Genomic DNA, 23618 nt, shown 5'->3' on the forward strand with positions numbered 1-23618 from the left:
GAAAATATTCTCAAAATACATAGTATGCTCATATGAAATTGCTCTAATGTATCCATTGTTGTTGATAATTAAAATATACAAATAAAATGGAAGGTATATTTACTAATCACATCACTACAATGTTTCTTAGCCCAAAATAGTTGTGAGTGTATGATTTCTACTTGTGATCATGAGCATTAAAAGACTGAAAGTTTTGTTGACTGACTGCATCCTTTGCCTTACAGAAGCTTCTCAGTTCCAGGAGGTCCCATTTATTAATTGTCGATCTCAGTGTCTGTGCTACTGGTGTTACATTCAGAAATTGGTCTGTTAGTCTACTGTACCAATTCATTCAAGGGTACCTCCCACTTTCTCTTCTAAGAGTTTCAATGTGGTTGTATGTATATTGAGGTCTTTGATCCATGTGGACTAAAGGATTTTTGCGTGCAGATAGATATGGATCTATTTGCAGCCTTCTACACACCAGTATCCAGTTATGCCAGCACTATTTGTTGAAGATGCTTTATATTTTCCATTGTATAATTTTAGCTGCTTTGTCAAATATCAGTGGAAATTGATGACTACCTTATAGGTACCTTAGAGCCTTCATCCAGTAGCTAAGGGAAGCAGAGGCAGATACCCACAGCTGAACACAGAGCCGGACTCCTGGAATCCAGTTGCAGAGAGGGGAGATGAGAGAGAGGGGAGAAGTGATGAGCAAAAAGGTCAAGAACAGGCTGGAGAAACCCAGAGAAACTGCTGACCTGAACAAGGGGGAGCTCATGGACCCCAGTCTGATAGCTGTGAAACCAGCATAGGACTGACCCAGACCTCTTGAATGTGGGTCTCATTTAAGAGGCCTGGACAGTCTACAGGACCTCTGGCAGTGGAACCAGGATGTATCCATAGTGCATGAAAGGGTTTTGGAAGCCCAGCCTCCTTTAGCCTAGAGACATGGGGGGAGGGCCTAGGCCCTACCCTGAATGACTTGACAGATTTTGTTGATCCCTCATGGAAGGCCTCACCTTCCCTGGGGATGGATGAGGGATGGGCTTGGGAGGTCTGTGGTGGTCATGGGAGGATGGGAGGGAGAGGAAACTGGGTTGAGATATGTAAAATAAGAAAAAATATTAAATCAATAATAAAAAGGAGTGAAGCTTACTTTGTGTAGGTCACCATATCAGATGTTTCAGTTCCGGGTATGTATTGCAGTGCCTCTGACTTGTTTCTGGTCATTGCATCACAGCAGGTGCCCATAGCAGGGACAATGTATTTGTCTCATGCAGCCTTGGATGCAATGCAAAAAGAAGCCAAAGGGCAAAGCACATCTTCAATGGGACATCTGTATAGTGGAACTGCCTTGTCACCAAGCTCTACATCCTTCCCACTAACCCTACCTCTTTTCAAATAAGCTCCACCCCCTGTGATTTTTACCAAGTCTTCTTACTGCCACAAGCTGAAGAACAAACCTTTAATGCCTGGGTCATTGAGGAACATCCACAGCCCTTTATCATAATAAGGATGGGTGTAAACAGGAAAAACTGACACCCTTACAGTAAAAAAGCAGAATGATTTTAGGAAAATAAAGAGAAATGAGCAAATTTACCTTGGGTAATTAAAAATAATCAACTGTTCAATTTAGAAGTGACTGGAGGCAATTATCTTCTTTTCTGTGTGCCCAATGCCATAGGCAATGAATAGTTTGGCTTCTGATTCATATATGTCATAATTTCTAAATTCCTAAAATGTTGCACTTGTATTAAGTGATGCCATGATTAGTCTTTTGATTCTGAAGTTAGGCATCAAAACCACTGAATGTCAATGACTGAGCAGGTTTGGGATAAATGCAAACAATTCCCTAGCCACTGGACAGGAGAATTCCATGGTTTAATTTGAGCTCCAGAGCTCCAGGAAACCCAAGTTCAGACTCTACCTCAAACAATAGCCTTCCTCTTACGATCCTAACTCCCCTCATTTCTGTGTTTGGTATTCTTTTTAAAAAATTGCTAAAAATGAAAATAAATCTTATTAACATAAATCCCTATCTTCAGTTCTGTGTTAATTGATACAGGTTAAGACAGTAATTTAGTGAAGAGTTGTGTATGCTTGCCATCATTTTTAAATAGTTATTGAAATGATATCTCTACTAATAAATGGTATCTACCCAAATAATAAGATGCTTGTAAATTTTAAAAGAGAGCCCTTCCAATCAAGGCAGATTTGCTTCAAACTAACACATTTGGCAATGGATGCACAAACATATATAAAATAAGTTACCATTGCCACATTAGCGCTTCAGAAACCAACTCACTGAGTTTTTAAGTTCTTCCGTAGATACAATATGAACTCAGTAATGGTATGTGATGAAACCTTTCTGATTCAATCTGTCCTCCAACAATGAATATTAAGGTATAATTACAACTGCCACTATGACAATGCTTCAGACCAAGTTACAATTATGTAGTTAGGTTCCTTCCTAAAATTTTGAACATATTTTAACTAGTCCCTCCTTTATTGAACCAGTGATATGAAAGCATACTGTTCTTCAAACTTGTGATAGGTAAAAATCATGATCATTTTTCTCTAAATACCAGTTTTAAAGAAAACATTTAAGGTGTATTTTAGCATGAATTCTAATTGTTCGTTATTATTATTTAATATTTTTTTTTACTTATTTTACATATTGATCCCAGTTTCCTCCCCCCACCCACTCACCAGGGAGGGCAAGGCCTTCCAGGAGGGATCATCAAAATCGGTCAAGTCATTTGGGATAGGGCCTATGCCCTCCCCACTGTCTCTAGGCTAAAGGGAGTATCCCTCCATGGGGAATGTGCTCCCGAAATCCATTCATGTACTGTGGATACATCCTGGTTTCACTGCCAGAGGTTCTGAAGACTGCCCAATCCTCCTAACTGAGACACATGTTCAGGGGGTCTGGGTCGGTTCTATGCTGGTTTCCCAGCTATCGGTCTGGGATCCCTCAGCTCCCACTTGTTAAGGCCAGCTGCCTCTGTGGGTTTCTCCAGCCTTTGCTCATCACTTCTCCCTCTCTGCAACTGTTTGCTCTTAATAATACAAATTCTGAGTTAGATATAAAGATTAATGCTGAAGATCAAAAAAGCAAAGTGGCCAACCACTAGGGAGTTTTTACTTCTACCCATGCACAGACAAAAGGGTGATCCTGTCCTCAGCCTGCATCCTCCGCCTGCTCTGCTCAGACCTTACTGACCCTCATACCACATCTCTCTCTTGTCTCCTCCTGCCCCCTCTCTGCCCGTTCATATCACTCCTGTCTTTACCTTCTTTTGCTGGGATTAAAAAAGGGTCACTCCAAGTACTTGTATCACCTTTATGTGATCTCTGTTTTCCTTTTAGATAGATTCAATCTCCTGTAGCCCAGGGTGTCCTTGAACTAATAGAGATCCATCTGACTCTGTCTCCACAACTACCTGGCCTTTATGGCTAATTAGTGTAGCTGCTAGATTTAAAGGTGTATGTTACCATTCTCTGGCCTCTATAGCTAACTAGTGTGGCTGGCTTTGCACTGTGATCTTCAGACAAGCTTTATTTTTTAGATCATAAACAAAACTCATCACAATGGCTTACAAGTAGTATTTGCAGATGTTATTCTTCAGCTGTAAAATAATATTTAAAATAATGCTGTGAAACAAAGAGAAAATTTATCACAAGTGTTTTATAAATGATATAGGCATTTCTGAGGTGCACACCTCACCTCTGCACAACTATTTAGCTCTATGAGGGTAAACATGAAAGAGACTTTATATTTCCTTTTAGTTCCCCTTAAAGTAATGCTAGCCTTACTGCCTTCATCTGGCTTACAGAGGGGGTTGCCCTACATGACTTTTTTTTTAAATTCTGGTGAACATTAAAGCATCCCGGTAATATAATGAAAATCTTAACTTTCGGGTTTATCTTATATAAAAATCAATGAATGAGTTCTACAAAGACATCTTCAGGGTAGGAGTACAGTCATATGTTTAACTTTACTCAAATGTTAAACGTTATCTATCGGTATGAAAGATGGAATGTGATTGTTTTCTCCGGCTGAACAATGAATCACTTGTCACTTGAATGTTCCTCTTCTATGAAAACAGACAGTTTTCTTCTCTTCAGTCTGAAGGCCTATCAGGATCGGAGAGATAAAAGGGAGGAAGGGAAGGTGGAAGGCTACAGATGATGGGGATTCCTTTATCATTTTTAAGATCTAAAACATCAATAGAAATAGTGGCTATCTAAAACGTACTTATGATTTTTTTTCTGGGCACAAGTTTCTAGAGTTATATGTAAACACTAACTTTATTTTTGTGTGCCTACTGATGGAATCCAAGCAGAGAATACAAGACACCGATGCATGTTAGCTACAAATAAAGTTAAATAAGTGTTTATAGGCATTAAATAGGTGTTGATAGGTATTTCATGATTCCTTTAGTACCACATCTTGGATTTCCTATTTTAATTGCCTGACTTTCTGAGGAGTGACATATTAGAGTACACATCCATTCTTTTGGCCTTGTAATGTAACTGTTTTGTTGTTTTCTGAGGGCTTCATTGCTCTGAGGTGGAGCCAGAGTAAGCTTTATTCTGGCAAGAGAGACAGCCTGGGAATACCGCCCACAATCCCGCCTGGTTCCCTCTTTTCAATAAGTAAACCGTAACAATTCTGGAATGGAATTGAGGAAGGAAATGGAATCCAGCTCTGGCTTCTTTATTCTAAATATATGTTTACATTTATATCATATAGAAATGCATATAGATTTTCTGATGAGCAAAAAATATGTCTCCATTTTTCTCATGGGGACAATTCTCATTTATAGTGGTGTTTTGTATAGAGAATGAGCCATCCTAGCAATAGCAATGCAATGGGTTTTCAATGAGTGAATTCGTTAGGAGCACAGCAAGACACAGTAAAAGAACAAATAGCAACATACAGAGAGAGGCAGAAGATGACTATTAACCAATCAAGCACTTACAGCCTCAAGTAGAAAGGGCTGGAACAGCATACCTGACAAAGCAGCCAAGGCAGTATTATCAGATTAAGATACTTACAGCTGCCTGTAGAAACCTATGGGGAAAGAAACTTGATGAATTTCCAAAATGAGACTGTCAGGAAGACTGGAGAGACCTTCTGTACGGATAAGCTTCCAGCTTCCAGGTGCCCCCCGCCCCAGGTATTTTAATACAGTCAAACAAACAATTGTTGCCTCCATTATAAACAACATATCTTCTAGTGGTTCTTGAGGTTACAACGTTTTCCACATTCTAAATTGTTTGCTATTTCCCCTTCTCCCTGATACAGAGCTTGGCTCAGTTTGACCCAGCACAGGGAGTTTTGGAGGACCCTTGACATAAATGTGCTTGAGACAAGGGATAGGACTCTTCACTCCAAGGCAAATGACAACTTATGCACATTATTTATATGTCAAAAGTGTTCACGTATATGAAGGAAAGGTTTAAGAAATGAGAGTCCTCATTTTATATATGAGAACTTTCTGATGAAGGATCCAGAATGTGTAATGAGAGGCCCATATGATTAAAATTGCAAACTAAAGGATACTGATACTGCATATTAAAAGAAAGACTGCTCTTCCCAGACTAACTAGAATTAGAGAAGGCTTAATTTTTAATCGCCAGGCAAAACACAAAGATGAAACAATGTAGCAGAGGCAGAAAGTCCCATTGTTGAAGCATCAAAGTGAGAGAAACCACTGCAGAGCATATCTGACCCTTTGCAGCTTTCTGTGCCTCTTCTTAGGGATTGCTTTCATAATCACGTTTTCTGTAAATTAAGGGGATATTGCAATTCCAAAGTGCATCCTGCTTCTAACATTAGTCAAAACAATATTCTGCAAATGGCACCACAATCTCAAGAAACAACGATTAAATCCCAGATTTATCTTTGACTGAGTCATCACCTTCTTCATGGACAGACATTTACCAAGACTACATTTCCTATCAACCCCTTCAATTATTTCTCATTTTCCATCCCTCCAGTTTATTCAAATTAGGAGCTAGGGGTAGCAATCCTATAAATTTACTGATTTGCTGACTATTGCAGAACTTTTCCAATCACTTTGCCCTTACCATCTCTATGCTGCATTCCCAAAATGGTCCTCCTTTAACCAGTCTTTTCCCTGAAAGATGTACTGCTAACAAGACTCACATGAAAGTATTCCATGTCCCTCAGTTCTCAGAAAAAAAATAAGTAAAAGTCACTAGATCTGTTTAAAAATATTTAACTAACACAAGGAATAGATCAAGCCACTCTACTCACATGTTAAAATAGACCCATTCATAGAGATTCATTAAGACCACTAGAAAACTACAAGACAGATGATTAATTTCATTCAACATCTGTTGTGGGAAATAGTAAACAATGCCATTGGGAGTGTGTATATAGAGAGAAATAAAGACGACAGCAACAGAGACAACAGTAGAGAAAGATTGGAGAGAAGAGTAAAGCAATTGCAGAGCTAGAAAGATGGCTCAGTGTTTAAGAATGCTTGATGTTCCTTCATTGGACAAGAGTTTGGGGCTTAGCACCCACCTTAGGGTTCTCACAAAAAACTTGGATCTTTAGATCCAGGAGATTGGCCAGTTTTCCAATTTACAGATGGAGAGGCAACCATATTACACACACACACACACACACACACACACACACACACACTATACATATATAGATACATAACATGAAAAATACAAGACCCAGAGACTTATACTGGAGTTCAAGCTTCAAGCTAAATATCAGAGAACCAAAACAGCCAAGCAAATAGATCTTGCCTCTACCCAGCTGAAATGACAATCCTGACTCCACATATCGCAGGAGGCAAGAAGCTCTTAGTTTCTGTCTCCTCCTGCCTTTTATTTCTTTCTGCCCAGCCATATCACTTGTGTCTTTACCTCCCTAGTTCTGAGATTTAAGGCATATGATCCCAGATGCTAAAATCCCCTTTGTGTGAGTTGTTTGTTTTAGGACTGGATCAATTTCATGTAGTCAGTGTGCTCTTAACCTTACAGAGATCCATCTACCTCTAACCCTGAGTCCTGAAATTAAAGGTGTGTGCCACCACTGCATAGCTTTATAGCTGCTGGGATTAAAGGTGTGTATCAGCACTGCCTGGCACCTATAGATTGTGGCTGACTTTTCCAATTTCTTTTCTAAATCCTCAGACAAGTTTTAATAAATCATAGATATCATTACACATACATATGTGTGTGTATATATAATTAAATAAAATAAATATACTTCTTATATAGATATATCAGAAATTAATGGAAACACCATAAACTAAACATTTATGACATACAGCCAGTGTTTTCTCACAGTCATTGTTGGGATTCTGGGCCAAGCAAACAAACCTAAAATGTGTTAAATGATCTGATAACGTACTGTTTTTTGTATTTGTCTTCATGCTGAAATGTTTACACTAGAAATGAAAGGATGTATGTCATCTGTATCAGTTAAAACTTAATCTATCTGGGTCAGGACAACAGTGTGAGTCTATATCAATAGACATCAGGCATCATGGTATATAGAATTGTCAAGGTGACTTGCTAACATACAAATAAATATGCAGCATCCACCATGATTCAGATCTAAAGTAGAAAGACTACCTCAGAGTTTATGATTCAATTCTAAGGTGGAAAGAGTCTTACATTTCTGAAGATATTGGGTAATGCTGGTTTTTCTGGGACAGAAAACACATTTTGACAGTTGTCTGGCAGATGAATGACATTGACCATGAGGAAAATTCTTGAAGCTGGGAGGAAAACACGTGGGATGAGACATGAGTATTCATTATCTTTTTAATTGCTGTTATCAAAATCTACCAAAAATAACTTAGAAGGAATAGTTTATTTTGGCACACAGTTTGAGGGTATATTCAATTATAGCCTTGAAAGAGCTGGGAGAACTGAGCATATAGCCAAGAAACAGAATGAGTTACACTGGTGTTCCTCTTGCTGGATCCTCTATATTCAGTTCAGAAGCCTAGACCATGGAATGTCACCACCCAAATTTAGAACATGTTGGCCTCAATTTTACTAGTCTAAGATCTTTCACTGTCACACCAAGAAATTTTTCTTGTAGGTGTTTCTATATCCTGTCAACCCGACAACCAATACTACTCATCACTGTACGCAATTATATCTATTTCTGCTTATGTTGGAATATTTTGGAAAAATTTTGCAATATCAAAATGTGTTTGGAGTGCTAGGATTCCACATACTATCTAACTGAGAATGTGACAGAAAGTAGTAATTGAAGACGATAAAGCAGGGATGTGTAGATGATTTTATGTTCTGTTCTTGAAAGGGAAAGTGGGAGTTTCTTGCTATTATAAACTGAACACTACAATTTATTCTCTATCAGTGTTTTACTTTGGGGAAACAGAGTAACTATAAATGGCTTTGAGAAATCACTCTGAATTTCCTGGAGCATGGCTTACATAGTAATGCAATTGTTCCTCTAAATTAGGGTGCTCCAAAGGTAAACTTGCTGGTCGGCTGATGTATCTAGATACTGAAAAAGTGGCAGCCAAAATGCACCATGCACCATCCAAATATTATATGTGTTCATTTTGTATGTAAGAATATAATGGGACAGGAGGTGTAAGGTGGCTTCAGGAAAATGTAAATTCATTTTGTGTATATAGCCTCAAGACTGAGAATCCTATCCCATATGTTGAAAAGCTTGGGCTTGGTACTTTGTGCTTAGTCTGACTTCAGAATATTTCCCACAATGGTGTCCTCATGAACACATGTCTTATTTAGGGGTTCTCTTGCTGTGGAGGGACACCATGACCACAGAAAAACTTACAAAGGAAAATATTTAATGGGGCAGCTTAAATTTTCAGAGGTTGGATCTATTGTCATGATGGCAGGGCATGGCAGCCTGCAGACAGACAAAGTTCTCGAGGAGCCAAGATTTTAAATCTTAATATGCAGGCAACAGAAAGGGGTCTGTGTCGCTGGGCATGGCTTGAGCATGGGTGATGCCTTCCATGGGGGATAATCAATATCTGTCACATCATTTAGCACAGGGTCTAGGCCCTCTCCTATGTGTCTAGGCTGAGAAACTATCCCTCTATGTGGTATGGGCTCCCAAAGTCCATTCATACACTAGGAATAAATACTGTTCAAATACCGGAGTATCCATAGACTACCCAGGGATCCTAACTGACACCCACATTCAGGGGGCCTGGATGGGTCTTATTCTTGTTTCCCAGCTATCAGTCTGGTGTCCATGAGCTTCCTCTTGTTCAGGTCAGCAGTTTCTATTGCTTTCCCCAACTTGGTCTTGACCCCTTTGCTCATCACTCCTCTCTCTCTCTCTCTCTCTGCAACTGAATTCTAGGAGTTCAGCTGAGTGTTTAGCTGTGGGTGTCTGCTTCTACTTCCATCAGCTACTGGATAAAGGCTCTAGGATGCCATTTAAGTAGTCATCAATCTCATTACAGGGGAAGGACATTTCATGTAGCCTTTCCAACATTGCTTAGATTCTTGTTTGGAGTCATCCTTGTAGATCTCTGGAATTTCCCTAGTGCCAGATTTCTCTTTAAACCTGTAATGGCTTCCTCTATTAAGGTATCTCTTTTTGTTGCTCTCCTCTATTCTCCACCTCCTCCCCCACTGGACTCAATCTTCCCGCTCCTTCATGTCCTCTCCCCTTCCTCTTTTTCCCTTCTCTTTCTCCTAACGACTTCTCCTCTCTCCCCATGCTCCCAATTCCCTCAGGAGATCTTGTCCCTTTCCCCTTCTCCAGGGGACCATGTATGTTTCTTTTAGGATCCTCCTTGCTTCCTATCTTCTCTGGTGGTATGGACTGTAGATTGGTAATTCTTTGCTCTGTGTCTAGTATCTATATATGAGTGAGTACATACCATGTTTGTCTTTTTTTTATTTTACTGTTAAGAGATTGAATGAATCTCAGAAGAAACTTTGAACTTTAGATTTTTAAGTAAGTTTGGGACTATTACAGACTCAGACTCTGGAGACTTTTGAAGTTGGACTGAATACAATTTTGCATTATGATATGACTACGAGTCTTTGCGGGTCATGGAGTAGAATGGGGTGGTTTGAAAGAAAATGACCCCCAAAGGGAGTGGCACTCTTAGGAGGTGTGACTTTGTTGGATAGGCATAGTCTTGTTGGAGAAAGTGTGTCACTGTGGACACAGGTTTTGAGGTCTCATGTATGCTCTAGCCATGCCCAGTTGCCTGCATATCAAGATGCAAATCTCTTACCTCCCCCAGCACCATGTACACCTACATGGCTCCATGTCTTGTGATGATGATCATAAACTAAACCTCTGAAACTGCAAGCTACCACATTAATAAAAGTTGCCACGGTCATAGCATCTCTTCATCACAGCATTGGAAACCCTAACTAAGACAGAATTTGGTACCAGGAACTGGGATATTTATGTGATGAGATCTTTTTTCTTCTATTTGGTTTCCCCAGTTTTGATGTTGGATTTGGTTTCATACGTTTAATTTTATAATTCTATTATTGTATCTTAGAAACCTGCTTGCTTTCTAATAAGAGATAGAAAAAGGAAGGAAGGGGAGGAGTAGAGGGAAGGGAAACCTAGGAATAGAGCTAGAATACATTATTGGAGGAGAAAACTCCATTTTTAGTAAAAGTGAAAATCGTGAGTGAGCTGGTAGAAATGACTGGAAGAATTACTGGTGATGTTTGTCAATGTAAATATGTCATCTGAATTTGCTGTTTTCTGCTTGTCTGAACTTTGATTTCTTCCAGAAACTGAGGTAGAGGCACTGTATTTTAATGGCAATATTTCAAAACCCAGGTGTAAGGGCCAACTGCTTAGTCAGCAAAGAACAAGCACAACGTTTTTCAGAAAAAATAAAAAATAAAAAGGGGGGATCTATTACCCAGGACAGACAAGCATTGGGGCTAGGAGAAAAAGGTGGCTGCCTCTCGACTGGACAAGGGCTGCAACAGGTGTTTATGGAGAAGTGAGTTTTTAAAGGGAAAAGAGGAAGTGTATATTAGGATGAATTAGTTGGACAGTTTAGCTCAAGTAGTCAAATGACAAATTTTAATTGCTGGACCTTGGTGTTTGGTCTCAAGAATGAATTGGTGGAAAATGGAGGAGTAGACCTTGGTGCTAGCTGTAGTAATGTAATCTAACAATTAGCAAGGGAAAGGAAAGGTCAAGACCTGCCTGTACTGTGTTTGCAGCGCTTGGGCCAGCTGGAGAGCCTTTCGCCAGGTGCTTCAGAAAGACATTTCCTGTGAAACTCAAAAGTAGACCAAGGTTATTCGTTTGAACAGAGGACCCGAGGTTAACAGTAGTGGGGTGAAGGGGAGCGAATGGACAATTAACAAAGCAGGTTTTATTTGAAAATAACATAATGAAATGTGTGTGCTATTTTTTGACTGTCAAGAAAGTGGCCAGAAGCTGGTAGAGGTTGCCACTCAAATAGCCATGGAAATAAAGTGCAATTATAATGTTCCACAAAAAGTGTATAAGGAAAGGGAAGTCACAAAACCATAGAAAGTAAGAAACCTGCCTAAAAGATTATACACCTTAAGAGAATATCAGACCCTCTTGATCCCCTTAGAGGTCCAACATCTTACAGCTTAATACAGTGTGCAATCTGCGTATATATTTTTCATGTGCATATATGTGTTCATGCATATTCACATGTGTGTGGATACATGTGCAGGTGTATATACATATGTTTGCAAATGCATGTATAAAACGAGGATTACATTCAAATAGTTTTTATTTGTTTTCAACTTGATTTATTCAGGCAGGCTGTCTTTCCCAGATCCTGGGTTCTGTTTCTTAAACCCTAGGATTACAGATGGCCCATAGCTCCTAAATAAGGGCCAGGCTTTTTCCTTCTGCCTTTCATGTCGGACATGAGGACACAACTCAGGTCCTAATGCCTGCAAACACTTTATCAACTGAAATATTACACAAGCTCAGTGGAACAAGTTCTTAACGTACATCTAAGAAAGAGAAATTTAAACTATAGCATAGAGGATATATGGGAAAATACCATTTATTGTATTGCTTCAATGTGCATATGGCTGCATAGTATCTATACGATGCTAGCATGTAGACTAACCCATAACTGTCTGGGTTGCCATTTGTAAAATAGAACACAAATCATGAGCAAACATGACATGTTTGGGCAAGGGCATCATGGTGCCCTTGAAAAAACTTACATAATTACCCATGTAATCTTCAAATAATCTTCTTTTTTTCCATCAAGAATGAAAATTTAAATGGATGCAAATCGATGTTTTGGGGGAAGTTTGTATATGCAAAGAGGTGTTTAATTATTTCCATCAATTTTAATGTTAAGTTCTACTTGACATATAATTACAGAAACATGGTAATGCATTTTTAAAACTAATTTAGAAAAAAAAGTATGAGGAGTATTCAGGGTGCTCTATGAAATTTCAATAAAAAACACAGCTTAATCTAATGATATCAAGCAAAACTTGCCAGAAGTATTTTTAATTATTCATTCATTCATTCGTTCATTCACTGAATAAATATCCTTTGCACTGCTGCTACTATATGCCAGAAAATAGAAGTCATTTATGAAACATTTTAATTGGCGAAGCCATGTTACAGGAAAATGCTTTTGTGTGAGGTGAAGTAGGCGTAATTCACTATACTAACGTAAGCTAGCATTTAGTGCAATGTGTGGTGGGAATACTAGTCTAAACATGAAGAAACAAGAATATACATCTGGAGGTCACCTTCGTCTGTGTGTGGAGGGAGTAAGAAATAGAAATGACTTCTTCTCTATCTTTATCAATTCTCAGTAACTTCAATTTTATTATGAAAGATTTAAACATACATCTTATATGTTATTTCATACATAAAAAAGGATAATATAAGCCTTGTCTCTTTATTTATTTGTTTATTTGTTTGTTTGTTTATTTTTGTAGTATTTGCCAGTCATTTGTGGTGTTTTCTAACCCTCACTATTTCTTATCCTGTGTTTACTTATTTTTAAAGAAAACCTCCGGAGAACAGAGGTTATTCTGTGTTTAATGGAATGAGAGAAAGAACAGAGCAGTGAAGAAATTACATTTTGTGTCTGTGTGTATGTGTGTGTGTGTGTGTGTGTGTGTTTCACATAAGAAAACATAACAAATTGCAGTTGCAGTGCCAATCAATATTCAGTTCTACAAGTAATCTTCAAGAATGGTTTAAGAGTACAGAAATTTTGGTGCAAAGGACCAAATTGTCTGTGTCTGTGCCACTTAACTTATGACTCTTGGTGAGCTGATAGTACATCAACTTATTTCTTCTTTCAAACTGAGCGGAGATAATCAGCAACATGACTAAGTGCCAGTAACATGACTAAGTGCCTGCTTAACACGACTTCTCCCTGGACTTCGGTTCTCTTGTTAAAGTCAAAGTCTACTATGATTTTTCAGTTTATATTAAATATGATGTAAGCAAGGCTTTTGTACCTAAAAAGTACATCTTTTAAAACTGACCAACGCCGAAGAAACGTGTAGAAAGCATGTTTGTAATGGAATCTAATTTGTACGTTTTTTCATTGACTGTCCTTCTCTCACTGTTATTTTCTCAAAAATGAAAGTGAGATTTGAAAACATAAAGTCAACATTACAGGCTTTTTCTTTGTTTGTTTGTTTGTTGTTGTTTTTGGTACTAATACAGTCTAAATCATCATTGCAGGATACTAATATGGTGGGCAGAGTTTGGGTTTGGGAAAGGCTATTAGAGTAGATAACTGTTAAATGAGGGTATCAAGATGGACCTCCATCCTCCTGTTAAATGAGGGTATCAAGATGGACCTCCATCCTCCTGTTAAATGAGGGTATCAAGATGGACCTCCATCCTCCTGTTAAATGAGGGTATCAAGATGGACCTCCATCCTCCTGTTAAATGAGGGTATCAAGATGGACCTCCATCCTCCTGTTAAATGAGGGTATCAAGATGGACCTCCATCCTCCTGTTAAATGAGGGTATCAAGATGGACCTCCATCCTCCATGGCTAATAATAAAGGAGAACTCTATGGGGACAGAAATCCATCACCAAAATGAAGAATGTAGATCCTGAACTCCCAGAACCAAGGGCTTGGTCTTTATAACTTGTCATGGAAGTGGCTTTGTTATGAGAAATAAACTATAGATTTTCACACATGGGATCAAGAATTGGGGAAAAGTTATCTTGGGATTTTAGGAAAGTGTCCTCATGTTACACACTTAAACTTCAATGGGGCTTCCCCCATGCTTGCATGGCCAAATTATCCTAGCATCAGCTATGGGGGCTCTGCCTTACACTTGGTAGGAAGAAGCATTATTTAAGAAACAATAGCCTCAGTCCCCTTGTGACTAAGAGGATGGAATACTGTCCATCTTCAGCAGTACCTAAATTCATTGTCTTAATTTCACATTTCTCCATCAAGGAAGTCTTAAAGGGTGACAAACCTCTGCGAATCCAATATATCTTAATAACATGCAATTTGATTTATTGCCTTATTAGAAGCTTATGGGCTTTATACAAGAAGAAAGGGAGACCATTTACATGCTAAGAACCAATTTTAGAATGCATAAAAGCCAGGAGATTTATTTTTACAATGTACAAGGCTGTTTATGATAAGAGTCAATTTACAATCACAACAATAACATTAGCAGTAAATAAGCAAAGGGTTGCTTATTGATAGTCTTTAAGCCTATTGTTACATTTCATGTTTAGACCCTAACTGCATGGAACTGCATATATTTCCTCTTTCTTATTTTTGAAGTAATTACTAGACTTTATTTCTGGTGCAATTTTACCTATATGGAACAACTGAGCAGACTGTACAGCTAGCCTCCAATGTATATATTATTTGTATCCGTAAACCAAACCAACCATGATAAGACAAATATCTGGAAGCAAAATTTGTCTGTTCTGAACATTACAGTGTTTATTTCAGACATGACCCAAGTAACACACCAAAACAATGAATAATATTTACATTAGACTTGGTTTTATAACTAAGCATAAAGTAAAGTATGCACAGGTGTGCATAGGTTAAATGTAAATACAGCATCCTTTCATATAAGAGAATCAGGCATCAGCAGATTTGACAACTAGGAGAGGCCCTGGAGCAGATCAACCACTGATTGGTTCCAGGGACAACTTGTTTATGTAGTCCTTCAAAGCCATCAGCATTACCTGCTTTCTTGAATACAGTTGGTATTGGTATTGCTTTGGGACTTTTGTTAAAATTAGTGAATATATATGTATCCATTATTGTTAAATATTATCCAAAATAGATGTTATGCTTCACTGTCTTTTGTAGATTCATGCTTTCTTTTCTTTTCTTTTCTTTTTTTTTACAGTTATGTAAAGACATGCATTATCTGTGACATTTTCTCATGTAATAGACTGACTGCCTTAAAACACCATCGATTCCTTCCTCCTTCCTGCTTCAAATTATTGGCAAGCAATTATATTTCTACATATAATGGTTTTTCATTTTCCAAAATACATTATAGAAACCATGTAGTTTATTCAGACTCACATTTAATTAGGAAATCGCTGCAATTTTACTGTTAAATCTCCCCAAATTGAGCTAGGTCTTAGAAGTCTCGTCTCCAAGAAAGTGCTGGAGGAAAGCGGGAGAGAACTTTAGATGCGGAGCCACTGGCAGCTGTAGAAGGGATTGGGGACCACCCGTCTTCCCACATTTTGTTTTGCCTTTGAGATGAAAGCCATTGTTCCTCCTCAAACTTATATATAAGAAGTATTCCACAACAGAACAAAACCAGTTATTTCAATAAATCTTGGGCTGAAATCCTGAGAGCTGCAGTGAATGTTTTACCTTTAAATGTTGACTGTCTAAAGCATTCTATTGCTGTAACTGAGAACTGACTGACATAAGAGTATATGCATTCTCTCTCCCTCTCTTCCTCTCCTGCCCTCTCCCCCACCCCCCTTCTCTGTCTGTCTCTCATACGCACGCACACATACACACACACACATACACACACACACACACTATTGAGCCTATTTATCATCGCTGGTGTTCAGTGCTAACCATTTGGAATGGGAAAACCTATACAGCAGTTTGTCCCTGGAGGAAACCGCCCCCGCCATCAGCCATTAAACAACCTGTAGGAGCTGTACCTCTTAGAGTGCCCCCCCCAATGTTGGCCTGTCAACTAGTGTGGTCATTATGACAGCCTCACTGTACTTCATGTTTGGGAGTCACTCTCTGGTTCCTGGTCCTTTGGCTCTTACTCTCACACTTCCCTCCTTGTGCCCTTTCAAGCTTCATAAAGAAAAGCATCTTTACTTCCTACATGTTAATGTCTTCCCACAACACACAGCACCTTTTCTATTCCTTATTATGGTAGAACCTGATCACCACGTAAAATTCCAGAAAGCACTTGATCTTATACTGCCTGTAATTTCTAACTTCACCTAGAGTTTAAATCTTGACTGTAACTTGAACCTTCATCCTAAGGGAACACCATGGTGCCGTCCTTCTTATTCAAAATACAGTCTGTTCATTTGGCTTCTACTCTCGGCTTGAACTCTTTTTAGCCAAGAAACACTCAGCACAGCTGTTTGATACAGGAATCTAATTTCAATTATAACTGCCAAGCTTCTAGGTAAACCTCAGGCAATGACAGGTGCCCATATATATATATATATATATATATATATATATATATTTTTTTTTTTTTTTTTTTTTTTTTTTTTAGTTTGTGACTATAGGTTTAGGAAACACAATTTTAAAATGTACAAGAATCAAATGACACTTGTCATCCCTATGGTTGTAACTGTCAAGTCTGTTGTGTGATCCAAATGGAGAAGTCATTCTTGTAACATAAATATTGAAATAAGTTACAATAACATAAACAGTAAAATCAGTTACAATAATATCCTTGCAAAACAAAATATTTTTGACAATTAAAAAAATCATTGAATATTGAATATCGTCTAGTGTCACTTCTGTTAACATTTCTTTGGACCATGTGCAATCACTGCCCATCCCCAAGACTCAGCTCAGACCCATTGCTCTAAACAAGTAGGCTCCTCTGAATCCTAATGCTGATTTCTTTCTCCAAACTCTGTAGCACTTTCTCTCCAGAGAACTGTTCTGGAACTCACTCACATTAATTAATATTAGTTAGTTTTCAGAGTATGTCTATGCCCCATTGTTTCATATTATGCTCTTCAAGGTCACAGGCTTTCATTTCTCCCTAATTCTGTGCTCAAAGCAAATAGCAAATACAAATTAACTGTTTGATGACTTTGTCTTAACATTTTGCATTTGTTGAACTTTTTTTCCTTGTTGTTTTGTTTTGCTTTACTTTGTTTATGGTTAAAGAATGAGGAAAGGAGGAAAAGGAAGCATGTTGTCCAGAAATCATGAAATTGAGCACTGCATTTCAAGTTACTTCCTTTCTTACCGACGAGTTAATGGATAGCTGACCAAATATGACTTGATCTTAAAGTAATTGGTCAATTACTTGGATATCACTTTAAAGAAGGGATTTCATATCCCATCTGGGACACTTTCAATTTCATTGTACAATTTCATAAACACATGTAACTTATGAACAGATACATTTCAAGGATGTATGTTCTTAATCTCTATAGCCATACACACATATATCAAAAAGAGACAACTTATAAAGATGAAACATTTGTTTTGGCTTGTTGCAAAAGATTCAAGGCATAGTTTGTTGGCCCCATTGTTTGGGGGATGATGTAAAGGCAGCACATAGAAATGTATGGCAGAACAAATCTGCTCATTTCCTGATGCTCAGGAAGCGAAAAGACAAGAAGAGCACATCTACAGCCTGAATTCCTTCTACCTGGTCCTACCTCCTACTGGTTCTGTTACCACCCAATAGCACCAGGATGCTGATAACTGAGCCTGTTGCATATGGGAGCCTGTAGGCCATTTATGATTCAAATGGTTATAGCTAGATGGAAATCAGCATGGGTGTTTCTAAAGCAATAAGCAAGCATGTACTTTCTTTCATATGTGCAAACTAGCTTTTAGTGTTTGTGTGTGTGTGTGTGTGTGTGTGTGTGTGTGTGTGTAAGAAAGGAAGTAAGGAAAGAAGGAAGGAAAGGAAAAGAAAAGAAAAGAAAGAAGTAAGGAAGGAAGGGAGAGAGAGAGACAGAGGGAGGGAGGGATGAAGGAAGGGAGGGAGAAGGAAGAAGGCAGTTTTGAAGGAATGGCAGGTAACTGAACACAATGTGATGCCTCTAGAGAAGAAGAAACAACATGACCATAGAGTGAGTGAGAAGCATGTTAAATATGAAGGTGCCTCAAGGGAACATAATATTTCACATGATGACTAATAACTGAAATTCGTAAGAGCTATGGTGTTATGGTTTGAACATGAAATCTCTCCCAGAGGCTCATGTTTTAGCACTTGGTCACCAGAGGCAGAAGCTGGTTGGGAATGTTGTAGAACCTCCACCCAGAGAGGTGGAGTCTTTCTGGGGGTCTGTTTGTAACTGTGGGCAGGCTTTGAATATTCAAACTCTTTGTTTCTTTCCTGTTTCCACTTCCTGTGTGCAAATGAAGGTGATCAACAAGTTCTACTCTTGCTCTCGCTGATTCTCCCTCCCTACTTTTCATTACACAACATACCTTATGATTTCTAACCTAAAACAAACACTTTCCCCACCAAAATTGCTTTTTGTCATGGAAAGTAACTAAGACACAAGCTAAAGAGTCATTGAAATCCACATAAACCTACAATTACTTATAATGAAAATGTAACATAAAGTAAATTTATGTTTTAGGGGATAAAGTACAACACATTTTAATTAACTTCAACTTTTTTTCTTTTATACAAGGAAAATAAAAATGATAAGCAAAATTAATAATTACATAAACTTTAAGTGTCTGGTTCTGATGTTATTTATATTGGAACGTAATGCTCTATAATGTATGGTAAGAACAAATACCCCTGTATTTCCCAGGACACCCTGCACCCTTTTCTTACAGATGGTTAGATAATTCCAAAGTTCTAGAACTTAAATGCATCTTGTTTTTCTGTGAGTCAAATCTGTTTTCTGTAGTTCAACTCTAAAAATCCCAGTGATTCTCTTTTAAAAAAATCTGATAATCTGTCCCAACAAATGCAACTTATATAACATGAAACTTTATTCTCAATGCTATAAAACTCCTGAAAGCATTAGCTCTATATTCTACAGGACATTTTTATAACATCAAGCAACTTTGCTGAGAATTACTGGCCCTATTTCTGGTTTGGACAGATGAACCTATAGCACCTGACTGGAAGCCTCAGCTTTCCTACCTTTTATGTTAATCTGTACTCTGAAATCTGCTTTTCCATGTTTCATTTATTCCTTTTTAATTCCCACTCTCCCTGTTGAAATCCTTATAAGGATCCTTGTGCTTAGCGAAGACAGAAAAACTGCCCTGACTAACATGTCTACTGCATGATAAATCCCTTTGATTATGGAGGATGTAACAGTAGACTGTAGAAAAACTAGAAGATCAATTTAATTAATAATTGAAACTAAAACACATCAGTCCAAATTCACCCAACATGGTTGGCTATTCCTACACTGTTCCATCTCATTAAGCTCTTTTAAAATAACTTGTGGTGTACTTGGAGGAAATATTGACTCTAGAGTTATTTTCTTCCAGTTTTAAAGTGTCTGCTAGGTGATACCATAAACTCTATGGGACAGAATGACCTTGAGGTATGCTTTTCTGAAGATGTAATTCCTTGCTAAGTTGGAAGTCTGGCTGTCAAAATGCATCGTGAAAATGTTTCCTTTGCTGTTAGGTGAACATGGGAGAGGATATAAGAGAACTTTTTTATTGCTGTGATCAAGAGGGGTTGTCTGATATAGCCTAGTCAGTTCCTTTATACTGAACACAATGCTGAATCATGTTCCATTCCAGAAGAAAATCTAGTCTACCCTGATAATTATGCATTTGAATTGAAGAGTAGACTGTTACCTCAACTAGTAAATACATTATATGAGTGCTGACTATGGCTCTTTGTAGCAATCATTTAAAAAGAAAATAATTGATATTGCAATATTTTTGAAACATATATGTGAAATATGCTGTCATTTTCATACATAGTGTTGTGCACCTCTGAGTAATTAATCCAGATAATTGAAGAACTAGTTTTTTCTTTTCTCATTGTATGACTAATTTTCAGAGAAGAAGCAAGTAAATGGGAAATGGTTTATTATGGCTTAAAGTTTAAGATGATGCAGCCTATCATAGTACCATAGGTATGGTGGGAGCCGGGAGAGGCACTGAGTAACATTAGATCTACTGTTGGGATAAAGAGAAGATGAATCCTAATACTCAGTGTGTTTTCTTATTTGTCACTTGTTTTCTTTATGCTGGCACTCCGATCCTCAGTTTACTCGAAAAATATCTTAACACACATGCCTTCATGTGTGTCCCTTTGGGATTCTTGATCCAGTCAAGTTGAAATTATATAATAACCACTATATTCATTAGTATTGAATGTAGAAATCTACTAATTCCAAGATATAATGTCTCCAAAATGGTAAAAAGATGATGGAGTACAAGGTATAAAGTTAGAGAATGTTAGGTACACAATTTCTGTGTTACCTGACATCAAACTCCTACTGTATTTTGGTTTATTACCCCACACTGACATACTCATAGATTACATAGTTTATGAAGACTGCTTAAGTTTAGAAACAGAATATATCTCTTTTGTGAACATAATGACAACAATTTGGAATCTGTGGATGTAGCCAGTTGGTAGAGCACTTACACAACCAGTAGTATCTACAAAAGGGTCAGGAATTCAAGGTCATTCTCAACTACACTGAGCTGGAGGCCAGTCTAGGCTACATGGTACTGTATCTCAAAAACAAAACAAAACAAAAAACAGAACAAGCAAACAACAACAACAAAAACCCCAAAAACACAAAACATAAAACAAACAAAAAACAATGACAACACCAAAATCAACTAATATTTATTTACTCAGTTACCATCCTCCAGATGAAACAGAAGTGTCATGCGGATGAAGCAGGACAGCTAAATATAGTTTTGGTGACTTTGGAATTTATAATCACTTTTTGTCTGAGAGAGTGAAAATGTGTTAAGATGGAAGTCGGACTCAGTTGACCCCATACACTTTAGAGCAGAGTCAAGTTAATGACATGCCAATTGACATGGATAAATTTCTCATCAAACCCTCGAGAAGAGAAGTTATATTCTCAGGAAAAGGATCTATGAGGACATGTTTCAGGACTGAGACCTGTACCACTTAGTAGCTCAGAGGCAGCAGGAAAAATTTCCACCCCTATTTTAGTTTCACATACACAGCGTGACAAATCGCTATGAGTGATGAAATTAAGAAGCTATGGAAAAGTAGCTGAGAAAAAATAGATTATGGTGGGGTCACTGTGTCATCGGAGGGGTTTTAGAAACAACAGCAGAAGTTGTAATGCATTGAAGAGATTTACCTCAAGTTGATATAAGGTTGAAGCAAATGACCTGCTTTTGAAAACAGTATTTATTCTATGCTATGGCAAGCTTTGCGCATCTAAAAACTATGTCCTCTAACAAGAGCACTAATGTTGTAGACTGTATTGAAAAAAAGCTCTTGATATGACTCAGAGGTTAAGACTACTTGCAGTTGCAACTGACCTGGGTTCATTACCCATCACCCACAGGGTGCCAAACATCATCCATAACTCTATTTTCAAGGTATCTTGTACCCTCTTTTGATCACAAGCAAAACACTCATACACATAAAATAAATGTATCTAAATATTAAATCCTTAATATTAAGAAACAAATAACCCTGAAAAGTATGTGCTCTCTCCTTAATGAAGCACTTTGTGGTAAATTCTAGTCACATAAACACAAACAGAAATTTATGTGATTCATTTAAAGAGAAATGGAAAGCAAAGAAATCTAGACTTTTTCTGAGCAAAGCTCAATGTTGCTAAAGTAGCTGGTGTCCTAAGAACTGAAACTGAAGCTGTGCACACAGCATCATTGCATCCAATCAACCTCTATTAAGGAAAATTCAGCAGGAAAATGCTAATCAGTGTGCAATTGTGCAGAGCTTATTTGATATTGGTCACATGCAATAAGCATGACTGCTAGCATTGGAAAAAAAATAAAAAGCAAGAAACATTCCATAAAGGAGAACTGTGTTTGGGGTAGAACCCAGACTTATCTGCAGGAATCAAATGACATGCTGGTAATATCTCTATCTATCATTTTTCATCCCTTATAGTGACACACACACACACCTAACCAACTAAACCTGTTGCTGATTATAATTATGCATTTAAGAACTGATTCTAATAAATTGGGTAGTCAAACCTGTGTTTAATTAATTTCTCTCTAGAATTTGATATGTGAGTACGGTTTATGTACATGTATTCTCCCATATGTGTAAGTACATACACATGTATACATTTGCATGTGTGGAGCTAACATGTGAAAGACACTGTATCTTCATCGATCACACTCCACCAGATACTTTGAAGAAGGGTCTTTTGCTGAATCTGGAGCTCATCACTTGATCCAGACTGACTAACCAGCTTCTGCCTCCAGTGGGATGAGAATACAGGTGGGCTCCCACACTGTCCAACACTTATACAGCTTCTGGGAATCTGAACTCTCATCTTCATAATCTCTTCCCAAGTATTTTCCAGTGAGATTTGTCTCTCTGATCCAACAACCATACATATTACCCCCTTTCAGCTCAATTCTAAAAACAAACATGCTTCCTAAACTCTCTACTTCAACTCCTTGGAGGTACACTTTGAATACATCTGTAGTTATAGAGAAAACTTTTAAAAGACTTTTCTATAATTTTCTTTCCTAAATGCTGATGGTCCTTAGTGACATATGTCATTTAAATAGGATGTTAGAGCTGAATGACAGCATGGCCAGGCTGTCTTCCTCCTTCCCCTGAAAACTGGTGTGTCTAGCAGTGCCTGAGTATAAATAAACCACACACATCATAAAATGGAAACATTTCAAGTGTCAGCAAAAATCAATGTGAGGAAAAAATGGTCTATTTTCTGAAAAATAAATGAAAGCCAGGTAGCATTGATCTTGATTATTTTGCTTGTAACATTCCTAAAACCATAAGTCTACTCCTTCCTTCATAACCAACTGCTCTGTACAGAAAGCCCAATCATTCCTTAAAAGAGAGTTTTAATACCACTTTATTAAAGTGAGCTTTTCTGACATATCTCCAAGATCAATTATATTTGCATGAATATGTGGTTCCTGAAAGTCAGGGAAAGAAATGATCTGTGTTTGGTATTCATCTGCTTGTGTGTATGTTGGGCTAGCATGCCAACTAATAGCCTGGTCTTTAGGAAGCAATGCAGGTAAAAATAAATCATGAGAAACAAGTAAGAGCCCTGTATATTAAGAATATCATTCATATAATATCTGCTGTGTGACAAGTAAAATGTCTTGAATTAGATTACATATGGATTTTAATGGTGTTCTTTCAGAGTCATGCATAGTGGTATAAAGGGAGATGATTATTAACACATTGATACTTAAAGAATTCAAGCAGCTTCCAAACTAAGCCAAACATAAACATTAAAATACAGACCATTTATGTTGTA

The 23618-nt window shown here is 37.8% G+C and overlaps 1 pseudogene; it reads right to left on the reverse strand.

Moving 5' to 3' along the window:
* LOC127235826 (60S ribosomal protein L6-like) overlaps positions 1–22719 on the reverse strand; it is a 58077-nt pseudogene extending 35358 nt beyond the window's left edge.
* Positions 22720–23618: the final 899 nt, after the last annotated feature.

Source organism: Phodopus roborovskii, unplaced genomic scaffold (assembly GCF_943737965.1).
Source record: "Phodopus roborovskii unplaced genomic scaffold, PHOROB, whole genome shotgun sequence".
NCBI lineage: Eukaryota > Metazoa > Chordata > Mammalia > Rodentia > Cricetidae > Phodopus > Phodopus roborovskii.